The following is a 13,960-nucleotide window of genomic DNA, read 5'->3' on the forward strand; positions in this document are numbered from 1 at the left end:
CTTTCAAAATGGCTGGGAAGGCCCATGGGTGAGAGTGGAGATGAGAAGGAGAATGATGAATCTTTAGTGGGAGTAGATGTTGCAGGGGGAACCCAGGGCTGGTGTGAAGGCAGGGGCGTTGACAGGGATGTTGTTGGGCTTGTCACAGATGGGTCCAAGGCCTTTGAAAATTGTTCCTTTTCTGGAGGCGGTGGAGGTGAATGTGGAGCAGCTGGAGCTGAATCCTTTGCTGCTGGTGGTGGAGCAGCTGCTGATGAATCCTTTGGTGGAGGCTGAGGTTGTGGTGCTTTTGATGTTGAAACATTGGCTCGGTCTCTGGCTGATGGAGCAGGAATTCTTCTCTCATTCCTCTCTTCTCTAACTATCTGCTCAGGACCCTGTCCAGGCCCAGTCCAATGCCTCAGAGCGTGGAGCAGGTTCTCTGTCAGCACCCTCACTCCATCTCTGCATAGGTGGGGGCCATTTCTCTTAAACAGGTCCTCTCGTTTCCAGAAAAGATAGAAGTTCTCAATGAAGTGTAGTCCTCTCGGGGCACACTCTTTGGACAGCCATGTGTTCAGCTGAAGAAGCCGGCTAAACTTGTTTATCCTCCTGTCGATGTTTGGAATAGGCCCACTTATGAATGTTTTGATTTCCATTTCATCAAGCACGTCGAATAACTTCAAGAAGTCTTTTTTCAAAACTTCAGTCTGTTCCCGCCGCATGTCCACTGCACCCACGTGCACAATCAGCTGTTTAGCTCCTCCATGCTTAGCCATAATATTTGGAAGGAGTGACGTTATCTCAGAAACAGTGGCGCTTGGAAAAGAATGTGTGTTTATCTTTTCATGCGTCACGTGACTTATCGCGCCGTCTCCAACCAAAACAATCTGCGTGACCTTGGCTCCTGGCACAGATCCTCCTCGCTGTATTTTGGCCACGTCATCTTTCCTTTTTTCATTTGATTCCATCTCTGAAAGTGGTAAAAATCTGTTTGTGAGCTGTATTTTAGGTGACTTCACGTTATCTTTGTATCGTTTAGGCTTTGCTCCAAGTTTGTTCCAAGAAACAGCCAATTTACTCAACAGGGCAAATCAAAGAGAGCAGCCATGTAGGATGCAGGCACATGCTCTGTGGTTTTATTGTGTAGAGGTCATCACATCTGCTTTACACGCAGAAGGTCCTGGGTTCGATCCCCAGTGAAACCAGCTGTGTGTTTCGTGCAAACTCTCATTGACTTTGAGCATGCTGTTGGTGCTTTAAAGCTCCATGACTTTACTGTGCCCCTCTTGCTTACTGAAATAAAAGCTTCATCTGTTGAGCTCATATTGTGTTCAATAGCTACAGCGTACCTATCTTTCATTCAGTCCTCTAATTCTTTCAACAAGGTTTAAAGAGGTGCTCAAAGTTCAATTAGCCGCGGTGTGTGACCTAGCGAAGTCGATGTCAGACACTGTAATATTTTCTGGTCCCCTGCCCAATTGGATCAATGCTGAATTGTACAGCCGTCTCTCAGCATTCAACAACTGGTTATCCAGATGGTGCCCTCAAAACAACGTTGTCTTTATTGATAACTGCAGTGCGTTTTGGGGAAAGCCTGGGCTCATACGCAGGGATGGCATCCATCCGACTTCGGAGGGTACATCCCTATTAGTTCGGAATTTGACCGATACTCTTAGTCGTGTTAAGTGACCATCTAGGGATGAGCCCCGGGCGCAGAGCAGCAGTTTAAGACGCTCCTCTGTCGCTGAACTCTCGCCTGTTCTGTTACATGTGAAGTGTTCAGATTCAAGACAGATAGAGACTGTGTGTGTCCCTCGTGTTCCTCGTACAAATAATGCCAAAAAGTCACATCTCAGAAAAAATATTTCAGGCGTCAGACCAAATAACTTAAGGAAAATAACAATCACAAATGACACAAATATACAAATGAATAAACACGTAAAATATGGACTGCTAAACATTCGAGCAATTTCCTCCAAATCGCTCTTAGTTAATGAATTAATTAGTGACTATAACATAGATCTTCTAGCTCTAACTGAAACGTGGCTTCAACAAGACGACTACGTCAGACTAAATGAGTCCACCCCACCCACCCATGTTAACTTTCAGACTGCCAGGAGCACAGGCCGAGGTGGTGGTGTGGCAGTGATCTCACACTCAAGCCTACTCATGAGCCCTAAAACTAACAATGCATTTCACTCATTTGAAAGCCTTATGCTGTCGATCACATGTCCAAATATGAGAAACCAAAAAGGAGTTTTGTTCATAGTTATCTACCGACCTCCTGGTCCCTACTCAGAGTTTTTAACAGAGTTTTCTGACTTTATATCAAACTTAGTGTTAGCCTGGGATAAAATAGTTATAGCTGGAGACTTTAATATCCACGTGAACATGAGTGATGACGCTCTCAGTAATGCCTTCAGCGCCTTGTTAGACAGCATTGGTTTCACTCAGAATGTAAATAAACCGACTCACACTCACAAGAATACTCTGGATCTTGTCCTAACGTATGGAACAGAGATTAGTGACCTCATTGTCCTCCCTCAAAACCCTATATTGTCAGATCATTTCCTAATTACCTTTCAGTTTATTCTTAAAGATCATCCAGTCCCACAAAATAAAGTTATAATGAAAAGGACAATATCTGAAAAATCTATCTCAAAATTCAAAGAAATAATAGAGCCAATATTCAGTGACATGTCATGTGATCCTGCTGAGAACAGCTTTAGTCCCAGTTTAAGTGATCAATTTGTCGACTTGACCATGAATTCTCTGAAGTCTGCTCTTGACGTTGTTGCGCCGTTAAAACAGAAGGTCATTAGGCCAAAGCGCCTCCCCATGGTACAACCAAGAACTGCGTTCACATAAACAAAGAGTTAGAAAGTTAGAGGGATTATTTCGTCGCTCTCACACCGAAGAATCCCTAAAAGCATGGAAAAGTTGCCTGCTGTCCTATAAGCAGGCTCTGCGTAAGGCCCAAACCAGATATTATTCAAATCTAATAGAAGTCAACAAAAGTAACACTAAATTCCTTTTCAGCACTGTAGCTAGGCTAACAAACTGGTCAGACAAAACCAGGTTCACTTCTCGTTCCTATTGGTTTAGAATATACTTAGCAGAACGTTGTCCAGATTACCAATGCATTGAGATCATTTAGAAATGATTCCCCTCGCAAGTTCTGATTGATTGGCTTCAACGAAGATTACTGTCAGAGGATTATAGTGGTCATTTCTTTGTTTCATTTCTTGCTTATAATAAGTCCTATAAAAGTCCTGTCTCTCCAAGTCAAAGGATTCCTTCAACACGTCAATGCTTTTCATTTGAGTTTCTTTTGCAATGCGGTGAAACGTTTACGCCTTTTGTAATCCAGGCGTTGAATCATAAGCTTGGTCATGAGAAAACCAGCTCCAGATTTTAACAGCTTTGTTTAGTTTGTATGCTTTGGTTAGCTCCTTTCAGGGCGTAAGCACAGATTTTACCCAAAGATTCTTCATGTTTCTGCACTTTTTCAAAAGAGTAACGCTGCTCTCGGGGCACTCAAGGTTCCACTGAGATTTGAACTCGGATCGCTGGATTCAAAGTGTGCTAACCATTACACCATGGAACCGCAGACTGCTCCTTGGAAGGATAACGGTGATCCAAAGCTACAAGTCTTTACATCAATCATCCCTTGCCCAAAAAATTAGAAACAAGGAGTGCAAACAGTGCAAACAATCTTGATGTGCAGCAATACTTTTCCCTCTCTTAATGCAAAGTGTAGCAGCAGTAAACTTGAGGGAGAAAGGTATGGGTTTGAGGGCTCTTCTTGTGGGCTTTACTGTCCTTGTAAATATTTTTCATAGACAAAAGAGTAGGCATTTCCTTTTTACTAAACAGGCCCTTTGACCAAGGAAGCCCCAGCGCCGTAATGATTTCCTGGTTTCCTTACATAATTACATACAGTGGTTACTTCTGGGATCGAATTTCTTGCTTGCTCTGGCAAGGTGAGCAGTCGTCCCTGGGTGGGCTCGAATCACCAAACTTTCGCCTACCAGCAGAACGCGCTAGCCGATTGCGCCACAGAGGCGAGAATCTTGACATACCCATAAAAGGGTTACCCCTCTAATTGCAATTAGAAATGAAGAAAAACTCTGGATTCAGAGCGCTAACCGCTATACCGTTGAACCACACCTTTCTACAGGATGTCCTGTTTTGAAAATAAGTATGACATTTGATCATTGGGCTATATCAAAGAGAGCAGCATTGAAGTAGGCAAACTTCTGCTTCATGGTTTCATTGTGTGGTGGTCATCACATCTGCCCTATACGCAGAAGGTCTTGGGTACAACATTCAGCAAAACCAAACATGTTACCAAACATGTTCATGCTAACAATGTTCCAACGAAAGCATGCTGTTTATGTTTTATAGATCCTTTCCAGGCCATTTATGTCCTGATCTCGCAAAATATCCAAAAGACCCAGCGTTCCTATTCATTGTATTTTTGAGCAAAGACTAACATTCAGGTACGCCTGCCGAAACCCGGGATTGAACCAGGGACCTTTAGATCTTCAGTCTAACGCTCTCCCAACTGAGCTATTTCGGCTACTTTATTGACAAATTAGGCAAGGGAGCGAAACGTGTGGCATAACGTAGCGAGAAAATGAACTAGTTCTGTGTGTCCTTTTTTCTTTTCTTTCGATTAAACATAAAACAATACAGGACACGACCAGGGAGCAAAAATCTAAATAAAAAGAACATAAATGGCACTAAACATAAAATAAAAACAAAATCACATTTAAATGAAAATAGGGGTCCTACTTGGTCCAAAGTCGATCAAATTAGTGCTTATCCAAATTAAGCCTGAATGTCACTGTTTTCCATTCATCCAATGTCTAATGTCTGTTACTATGTCAGTCAAGTATTTGATCGTTGGCGTGGTTGGTGTCGAGCATTTCTTTGTGATGGCCTTTTTCTCTACAGCCAAAAATATGTTCCAAGGGTATCCATTTATTGTGTCCATGGCAGGAGTGTTGAGGCCCAAGTACATAGTTTTAAATTTGAGTGGGATGGCAAAGTCAAAAACAGTCTGCAGTGCCCTGTGAATTTCAGTCCATTATTTTTGAGCAACAGCACAGCCCCAAAACACCTGATAGTGGTTTGCCTGCTGGGTTCTCCAGCAGTTAGCATTTCCTTGTGAATAATGGGCACTTTGACATGGTGTGGTGAAAAAAACATATTTTTCCCCTTCAGGCATGTGATTTTGTGGTCTTCCTCAGGGCTGTTCCTACATTTCCACACTCTTGGTCAGACAAAACCAGGTTCACTTCTCGTTCCTATTGGTTTAGAATATACTTAGCAGAACTTGTCCAGATTACCAATGCATTGAGATCATTTAGAAATGATTCCCCTCGCAAGTTCTGATTGATTGGCTTCAACGAAGATTACTGTCAGAGGATTATAGTGGTCATTTCTTTGTTTCATTTCTTGCTTATAATAAGTCCTATAAAAGTCCTGTCTCTCCAAGTCAAAGGATTCCTTCAACACGTCAATGCTTTTCATTTGAGTTTCTTTTGCAATGCGGTGAAACGTTTACGCCTTTTGTAATCCAGGCGTTGAATCATAAGCTTGGTCATGAGAAAACCAGCTCCAGATTTTAACAGCTTTGTTTAGTTTGTATGCTTTGGTTAGCTCCTTTCAGGGCGTAAGCACAGATTTTACCCAAAGATTCTTCATGTTTCTGCACTTTTTCAAAAGAGAAACGCTACTCTCGGGGCACTCAAGGTTCCACTGAGATTTGAACTTGGATCGCTGGATTCAAAGTGTGCTAACCATTACACCATGGAACCGCAGACTGCTGCTTGGAAGGATAACGGTGATCCAAAGCTACAAGTCTTTACATCAATCATCCCTTGCCCAAAAAATGAGAAACAAGGAGTGCAAACAGTGCAAACAATCTTGATGTGCAGCAATACTTTTCCCTCTCTTAATGCAAAGTGTAGCAGCAGTAAACTTGAGGGAGAAAGGTATGGGTTTGAGGGCTCTTCTTGTGGGCTTTACTGTCCTTGTAAATATTTTTCATAGACAAAAGAGTAGGCATTTCCTTTTTACTAAACAGGCCCTTTGACCAAGGAAGCCCCAGCGCCGTAATGATTTCCTTACATAATTACATACAGTGGTTACTTCTGGGATTGAATTTCTTGCTTGCTCTGGCAAGGTGAGCAGTCGTCCCTGGGTGGGCTCGAACCACCAAACTTCCGCCTACCAGCAGAACGCGCTAGCCGATTGCGCCACAGAGGCGAGAATCTTGACATACCCATAAAAGGGTTACCCCTCTAATTGCAATTAGAAATGAAGAAAAACTCTGGATTCAGAGCGCTAACCGCTATACCGTTGAACCACACCTTTCTACAGGATGTCCTGTTTTGAAAATAAGTATGACATTTGATCATTGGGCTATATCAAAGAGAGCAGCGTTGAAGTAGACAAACTTCTGCTTCATGGTTTCATTGTGTGGTGGTCATCACATCTGCCCTACACGCAGAAGGTCTTGGGTACAACATTCAGCAAAACCAAACATGTTACCAAACATGTTCATGCTAACAATGTTCCAACGAAAGCATGCTGTTTATGTTTTATAGATCCTTTCCAGGCCATTTATGTCCTGATCTCGCAAAATATCCAAAAGACCCAGCATTCCTATTCATTGTATTTTTGAGCAAAGACTAACATTCAGGTACACCTGCCGAAACCTGGGATTGAACCAGGGACCTTTAGATCTTCAGTCTAACGCTCTCCCAACTGAGCTATTTCGGCTACTTTATTGACAAATTAGGCAAGGGAGCGAAACGTGTGGCATAACGTAGCGAGAAAATGAACTAGTTCTGTGTGTCCTTTTTTCTTTTCTTTCGATTAAACATAAAACAATACAGGACACGACCAGGGAGCAAAAATCTAAATAAAAAGAACATAAATGGCACTAAACATAAAATAAAAACAAAATCACATTTAAATGAAAATAGGGGTCCTACTTGGTCCAAAGTCGATCAAATTAGTGCTTATCCAAATTAAGCCTGAATGTCACTGTTTTCCATTCATCCAATGTCTAATGTCTGTTACTATGTCAGTCAAGTCTTTGATCGTTGGCGTGGTTGGTGTCGAGCATTTCTTTGTGATGGCCTTTTTCTCTACAGCCAAAAGTATGTTCCAAGGGTATCCATTTATTTTGTCCATGGCAGGAGTGTTGAGGCCCAAGTACATAGTTTTAAATTTGAGTGGGATGGCAAAGTCAAAAACAGTCTGCAGTGCCCTGTGAATTTCAGTCCATTATTTTTGAGCAACAGCACTGCCCCAAAACACCTGATAGTGGTTTCCCTGCTGGGTTCTCCAGCAGTTAGCATTTCCTTGTGAATAATGGGCACTTTGACATGGTTTGGTGAAAAAAACATATTTTTCCCCTTCAGGCATGTGATTTTGTGGTCTTCCTCAGGGCTGTTCCTACATTTCCACACTCTTGGTCAGACAAAACCAGGTTCACTTCTCGTTCCCATTGGTTTAGAATATACTTAGCAGAACGTTGTCCAGATTACCAATGCATTGAGATCATTTAGAAATGATTCCCCTCGCAAATTCTGATTGATTGGCTTCAACGAAGATTACTGTCAGAGGATTATAGTGGTCATTTCTTTGTTTCATTTCTTGCTTATAATAAGTCCTATAAAAGTCCTGTCTCTCCAAGTCAAAGGATTCCTTCAACACATCAATGCTTTTCATTTGAGTTTCTTTTGCAATGCGGTGAAACGTTTACGCCTTTTGTAATCCAGGCGTTGAATCATAAGCTTGGTCATAAGAAAACCAGCTCCAGATTTTAACAGCTTTGTTTAGTTTGTATGCTTTGGTTAGCTCCTTTCAGGGCGTAAGCACAGATTTTACCCAAAGATTCTTCATGTTTCTGCACTTTTTCAAAAGAGTAACGCTACTCTCGGGGTACTCAAGGTTCCACTGAGATTTGAACTCGGATCGCTGGATTCAAAGTGTGCTAACCATTACACCATGGAACCGCAGACTGCTCCTTGGAAGGATAACGGTGATCCAAAGCTACAAGTCTTTACATCAATCATCCCTTGCCCAAAAAATGAGAAACAAGGAGTGCAAACAGTGCAAACAATCTTGATGTGCAGCAATACTTTTCCCTCTCTTAATGCAAAGTGTAGCAGCAGTAAACTTGAGGGAGAAAGTTATGGGTTTGAGGGCTCTTCTTGTGGGCTTTACTGTCCTTGTAAATATTTTTCATAGACAAAAGAGTAGGCATTTCCTGTTAACTAAACAGGCCCTTTGCCCAAGGAAGCCCCAGCGCCGTAATGATTTCCTGGTTTCCTTACATAATTACATACAGTGATTACTTCTGGGATTGTATATCTTGCTTGCTCTGGCAAGGTGAGCAGTCGTCCCTGGGTGGGCTCAAACCACCAACCTTTCGCCTATCAGCAGAACGCGCTAGCCGATTGCGCCACAGAGGCGAGAATCTTAACATACCCATGAAAGGGTTACCCCTCTAATTGCAATTAGAAATGAAGAAAAACTCTGGATTCAGAGCGCTAACCGCTATACCGTTGAACCACACCTTTCTACAGGATGTCCTGTTTTGAAAATAAGTATGACATTTGATCATTGGGCTATATCAAAGAGAGCAGCATTGAAGTAGGCAAACTTCTGCTTCATGGTTTCATTGTGTGGTGGTCATCACATCTGCCCTACACGCAGAAGGTCTTGGGTACAACATTCAGCAAAACCAAACATGTTACCAAACATGTTCATGCTAACAATGTTCCAACGAAAGCATGCTGTTTATGTTTTATAGATCCTTTCCAGGCCATTTATGTCCTGATCTCGCAAAATATCCAAAAGACCCAGCGTTCCTATTCATTGTATTTTTGAGCAAAGACTAACGGGATTGAACCAGGGACCTTTAGATCTTCAGTCTAACGCTCTCCCAACTGAGCTATTTCGGCTACTTTATTGACAAATTAGGCAAGGGAGGGAAACGTGTGGCATAACGTAGCGAGAAAATGAACTAGTTCTGTGTGTCCTTTTTTCTTTTCTTTCGATTAAACATAAAACAATACAGGACACGACCAGGGAGCAAAAATCGAAATAAAAAGAACATAAATGGCACTAAACATAAAATAAAAACAAAATCACATTTAAATGAAAATAGGGGTCCTACTTGGTCCAAAGTCGATCAAATTAGTGCTTATCCAAATTAAGCCTGAATGTCACTGTTTTCCATTCATCCAATGTCTAATGTCTGTTACTATGTCAGTCAAGTCTTTGATCGTTGGCGTGGTTGGTGTCGAGCATTTCTTTGTGATGGCCTTTTTCTCTACAGCCAAAAATATGTTCCAAGGGTATCCATTTATTGTGTCCATGGCAGGAGTGTTGAGGCCCAAGTACATAGTTTTAAATTTGAGTGGGATGGCAAAGTCAAAAACAGTCTGCAGTGCCCTGTGAATTTCAGTCCATTATTTTTGAGCAACAGCACAGCCCCAAAACACCTGATAGTGGTTTGCCTGCTGGGTTCTCCAGCAGTTAGCATTTCCTTGTGAATAATGGGCACTTTGACATGGTGTGGTGAAAAAAACATATTTTTCCCCTTCAGGCAAGTGATTTTGTGGTCTTCCTCAGGGCTGTTCCTACATTTCCACACTCTTGGTCAGACAAAACCAGGTTCACTTCTCGTTCCTATTGGTTTAGAATATACTTAGCAGAACGTTGTCCAGATTACCAATGCATTGAGATCATTTAGAAATGATTCCCCTCGCAAGTTCTGATTGATTGGCTTCAACGAAGATTACTGTCAGAGGATCATAGTGGTCATTTCTTTGTTTCATTTCTTGCTTATAATAAGTCCTATAAAAGTCCTGTCTCTCCAAGTCAAAGGATTCCTTCAACACGTCAATGCTTTTCATTTGAGTTTCTTTTGCAATGCGGTGAAACGTTTACGCCTTTTGTAATCCAGGCGTTGAATCATAAGCTTGGTCTTGAGAAAACCAGCTCCAGATTTTAACAGCTTTGTTTAGTTTGTATGCTTTGGTTAGCTCCTTTCAGGGCGTAAGCACAGATTTTACCCAAAGATTCTTCATGTTTCTGCACTTTTTCAAAAGAGTAACGCTACTCTCGGGGCACTCAAGGTTCCACTGAGATTTGAACTCGGATCGCTGGATTCAAAGTGTGCTAACCATTACACCATGGAACCGCAGACTGCTCCTTGGAAGGATAACGGTGATCCAAAGCTACAAGTCTTTACATCAATCATCCCTTGCCCAAAAAATGAGAAACAAGGAGTGCAAACAGTGCAAACAATCTTGATGTGCAGCAATACTTTTCCCTCTCTTAATGCAAAGTGTAGCAGCAGTAAACTTGAGGGAGAAAGGTATGAGGGATCTTCTTGTGGGCTTTACTGTCCTTGTAAATATTTTTCATAGACAAAAGAGTAGGCATTTCCTTTTTACTAAAAAGGCCCTTTGACCAAGGAAGCCCCAGCGCCGTAATGATTTCCTGGTTTCCTTACATAATTACATACAGTGGTTACTTCTGGGATTGTATCTCTTGCTTGCTCTGGCAAGGTGAGCAGTCAACCCTGGGTGGGCTCGAACCACCAACCTTTCGCCTATCAGCAGAACACGCTAGCCGATTGCGCCACAGAGGCGAGAATCTTGACATACCCATAAAAGGGTTACCCCTCTAATTGCAATTAGAAATGAAGAAAAACTCTGGATTCAGAGCGCTAACCGCTATACCGTTGAACCACACCTTTCTACAGGATGTCCTGTTTTGAAAATAAGTATGACATTTGATCATTGGGCTATATCAAAGAGCGCAGCATTGAAGTAGGCAAACTTCTGCTTCTTGGTTTCATTATGTGGTGGTCATCACATCTGCCCTACACGCAGAAGGTCTTGGGTACAACATTCAGCAAAACCAAACATGTTACCAAACATGTTCATGCTAACAATGTTCCAACGAAAGCATGCTGTTTATGTTTCATAGATCCTTTCCAGGCCATTTATGTCCTGATCTCGCAAAATACTCAATAGACCCAGCATTCCTATTCATTGTATTTTTGAGCAAAGACTAGCGTTCAGGTACACCTGCCGAAACCCGGGAATGAACCAGGCACCTTTAGATCTTCAGTCTAACGCTCTCCCAACTGAGCTATTTCGGCTACTTTATCTACATATTAGGCAAGGGAGGGAAACGTGTGGCATAACGTAGCGAGAAAATGAACTAGTTCTGTGTGTCCTTTTTTCTTTTCTTTCGATTAAACATAAAACAATACAGGACACGACCAGAGAGCAAAAATCGAAATAAAAAGAACATAAATAGCACTAAACATAAAATAAATACAAAATCACATTTAAATGAAAATAGGGGTCCTACTTGGTCCAAAGTCGATCAAATTAGTGCTTATCCAAATTAAGCCTGAATGTCACTGTTTTCCATTCATCCAATGTCTAATGTCTGTTACTATGTCAGTCAAGTCTTTGATCGTTGGCGTGGTTGGTGTCGAGCATTTCTTTGTGATGGCCTTTTTCTCTACAGCCAAAAGTATGTTCCAAGGGTATCCATTTATTTTGTCCATGGCAGGAGTGTTGAGGCCCAAGTACATAGTTTTAAATTTGAGTGGGATGGCAAAGTCAAAAACAGTCTGCAGTGCCCTGTGAATTTCAGTCCATTATTTTTGAGCAACAGCACTGCCCCAAAACACCTGATAGTGGTTTCCCTGCTGGGTTCTCCAGCAGTTAGCATTTCCTTGTGAATAATGGGCACTTTGACATGGTTTGGTGAAAAAAACATATTTTTCCCCTTCAGGCATGTGATTTTGTGGTCTTCCTCAGGGCTGTTCCTACATTTCCACACTCTTGGTCAGACAAAACCAGGTTCACTTCTCGTTCCCATTGGTTTAGAATATACTTAGCAGAACGTTGTCCAGATTACCAATGCATTGAGATCATTTAGAAATGATTCCCTCGCAAGTTCTGATTGATTGGCTTCAACGAAGATTACTGTCAGAGGATTATAGTGGTCATTTCTTTGTTTCATTTCTTGCTTATAATAAGTCCTATAAAAGTCCTGTCTCTCCAAGTCAAAGGATTCCTTCAACACATCAATGCTTTTCATTTGAGTTTCTTTTGCAATGCGGTGAAACGTTTACGCCTTTTGTAATCCAGGCGTTGAATCATAAGCTTGGTCATAAGAAAACCAGCTCCAGATTTTAACAGCTTTGTTTAGTTTGTATGCTTTGGTTAGCTCCTTTCAGGGCGTAAGCACAGATTTTACCCAAAGATTCTTCATGTTTCTGCACTTTTTCAAAAGAGTAACGCTACTCTCGGGGTACTCAAGGTTCCACTGAGATTTGAACTCGGATCGCTGGATTCAAAGTGTGCTAACCATTACACCATGGAACCGCAGACTGCTCCTTGGAAGGATAACGGTCATCCAAAGCTACAAGTCTTTACGTCAATCATCCCTTGCCAAAAAAATGAGAAACAAGGAGTGAAAACAGTGCAAATAATCTTGATGTGCAGCAATACTTTTCCCTCTCTTAATGCAAAGTGTAGCAGCAGTAAACTTGAGGGAGAAAGGTATGGGTTTGAGGGCTCTTCTTGTGGGCTTTTCTGTCCTTGTAAATATTTTTCATAGACAAAAGAGTAGGCATTTCCTGTTTACTAAACAGGCCCTTTGACCAAGGAAGCCGCAGCGCCATAACGATTTCCTGGTTTCCTTACATAATTACATACAGTGGTTACTTCTGGCATTGTATTTCTTGCTTGCTCTGGCAAGGTGAGCAGTCGTCCCTGGGTGGGCTCGAACCACCAACCTTTCGGTTAACAGCCGAACGCGCTAGCCGATTGCGCCACAGAGACGAGAATCTAGGCATATCCATAAAAGACTTGTGCATCTAATTGCAATAAGAAATGAAGAAAAACTCTGGATTCAGAGCGCTAACGGCTATACCGTTGAACCACACCTTTCTACAGGATGTCCTGTTTTGAAAATAAGTATGACATTTGATCATTGGGCTATATCAAAGAGAGCAGCATTGAAGTAGGCAAACTTCTGCTTCATGGTTTCATTGTGTGGTGGTCATCACATCTGCCCTACACGCAGAAGGTCTTGGGTACAACATTCAGCAAAACCAAACATGTTACCAAACATGTTCATGCTAACAATGTTGCAACGAAAGCATGCTGTTTATGTTTTATAGATCCTTTCCAGGCCATTTATGTCCTGATCTCGCAAAATATCCAATAGACCCAGCATTCCTATTCATTGTATTTTTGAGCAAAGACTAACATTCAGGTACACATGCCGAAACCCGGGATTGAACCAGGAATAACGTAGCGAGAAAATGAACTAGTTCTGTGTGTCCTTTTTTCTTTTCTTTTGATTAAACATAAAACAATACAGGACACGACCAGGGAGCAAAAATCGTAATTAAAATAACTTAATAGTTACATAAAACATAACATAACATAAAATAAAATAAAAACAAAATCACATTTAAATGCAAATAAGGGTCCTACTTGGTCCAAGTCAATCAAATTAGTGCTTATCCAAATTAAGCCTGAATGTCACTGTTTTCCATTCATCCAATGTCTAATGTCTGTTACTACGTCAGTCAAGTCTTTGATCTTTGGCGTGGTTGGTGTCGAGCATTTCTTTGTGATGGCCTTTTTCTCTACAGCCAAAAGTATGTTCCAAGGGTATCCATTTATTGTGTCCATGGCAGGAGTGTTGAGGCCCAAGTACATAGTTTTAAATTTGAGTGGGATGGAAAAGTCAAAAACAGTATGCAGTGCCCTGTGAATTTCAGTCCATTATTTTTGAGCAACAGCACAGCCCCAAAACACCTGATAGTGGTTTGCCTGCTGGGTTCTCCAGCAGTTAGCATTTCCTTGTGAATAATGGGCACTTTGACATGGTGTGGTGAAAAAAACAT

General features: G+C 41.7%; 5 non-coding genes across 5 annotated transcripts; 1 reads left to right on the forward strand and 4 right to left on the reverse strand.

The window, feature by feature from the left end:
- Positions 1-1,114: 1,114 nt before the first annotated feature.
- On the forward strand, positions 1,115-1,187 carry trnav-uac (transfer RNA valine (anticodon UAC)). The gene has a single exon. It is a non-coding gene; the product is annotated as a tRNA-Val (tRNA).
- A 3,304-nt stretch (positions 1,188-4,491) lies between these two features.
- trnaf-gaa (transfer RNA phenylalanine (anticodon GAA)) lies at positions 4,492-4,564 on the reverse strand. Its single transcript has one exon. It is a non-coding gene; the product is annotated as a tRNA-Phe (tRNA).
- Positions 4,565-6,701: 2,137 nt separating this feature from the next.
- trnaf-gaa (transfer RNA phenylalanine (anticodon GAA)) lies at positions 6,702-6,774 on the reverse strand. The gene has a single exon. It is a non-coding gene; the product is annotated as a tRNA-Phe (tRNA).
- A 4,335-nt stretch (positions 6,775-11,109) lies between these two features.
- Positions 11,110-11,182, reverse strand: trnaf-gaa (transfer RNA phenylalanine (anticodon GAA)). The gene has a single exon. It is a non-coding gene; the product is annotated as a tRNA-Phe (tRNA).
- A 1,628-nt stretch (positions 11,183-12,810) lies between these two features.
- On the reverse strand, positions 12,811-12,884 carry trnan-guu (transfer RNA asparagine (anticodon GUU)). Its single transcript has one exon. It is a non-coding gene; the product is annotated as a tRNA-Asn (tRNA).
- Positions 12,885-13,960: the final 1,076 nt, after the last annotated feature.

The sequence above is a fragment of the Eucyclogobius newberryi genome, unplaced genomic scaffold (assembly GCF_026437365.1).
Source record: "Eucyclogobius newberryi isolate DKJ021-1_F unplaced genomic scaffold, fEucNew1.0.hap1 SCAF_8, whole genome shotgun sequence".
Taxonomy (NCBI): Eukaryota; Metazoa; Chordata; class Actinopteri; order Gobiiformes; family Gobiidae; genus Eucyclogobius; species Eucyclogobius newberryi.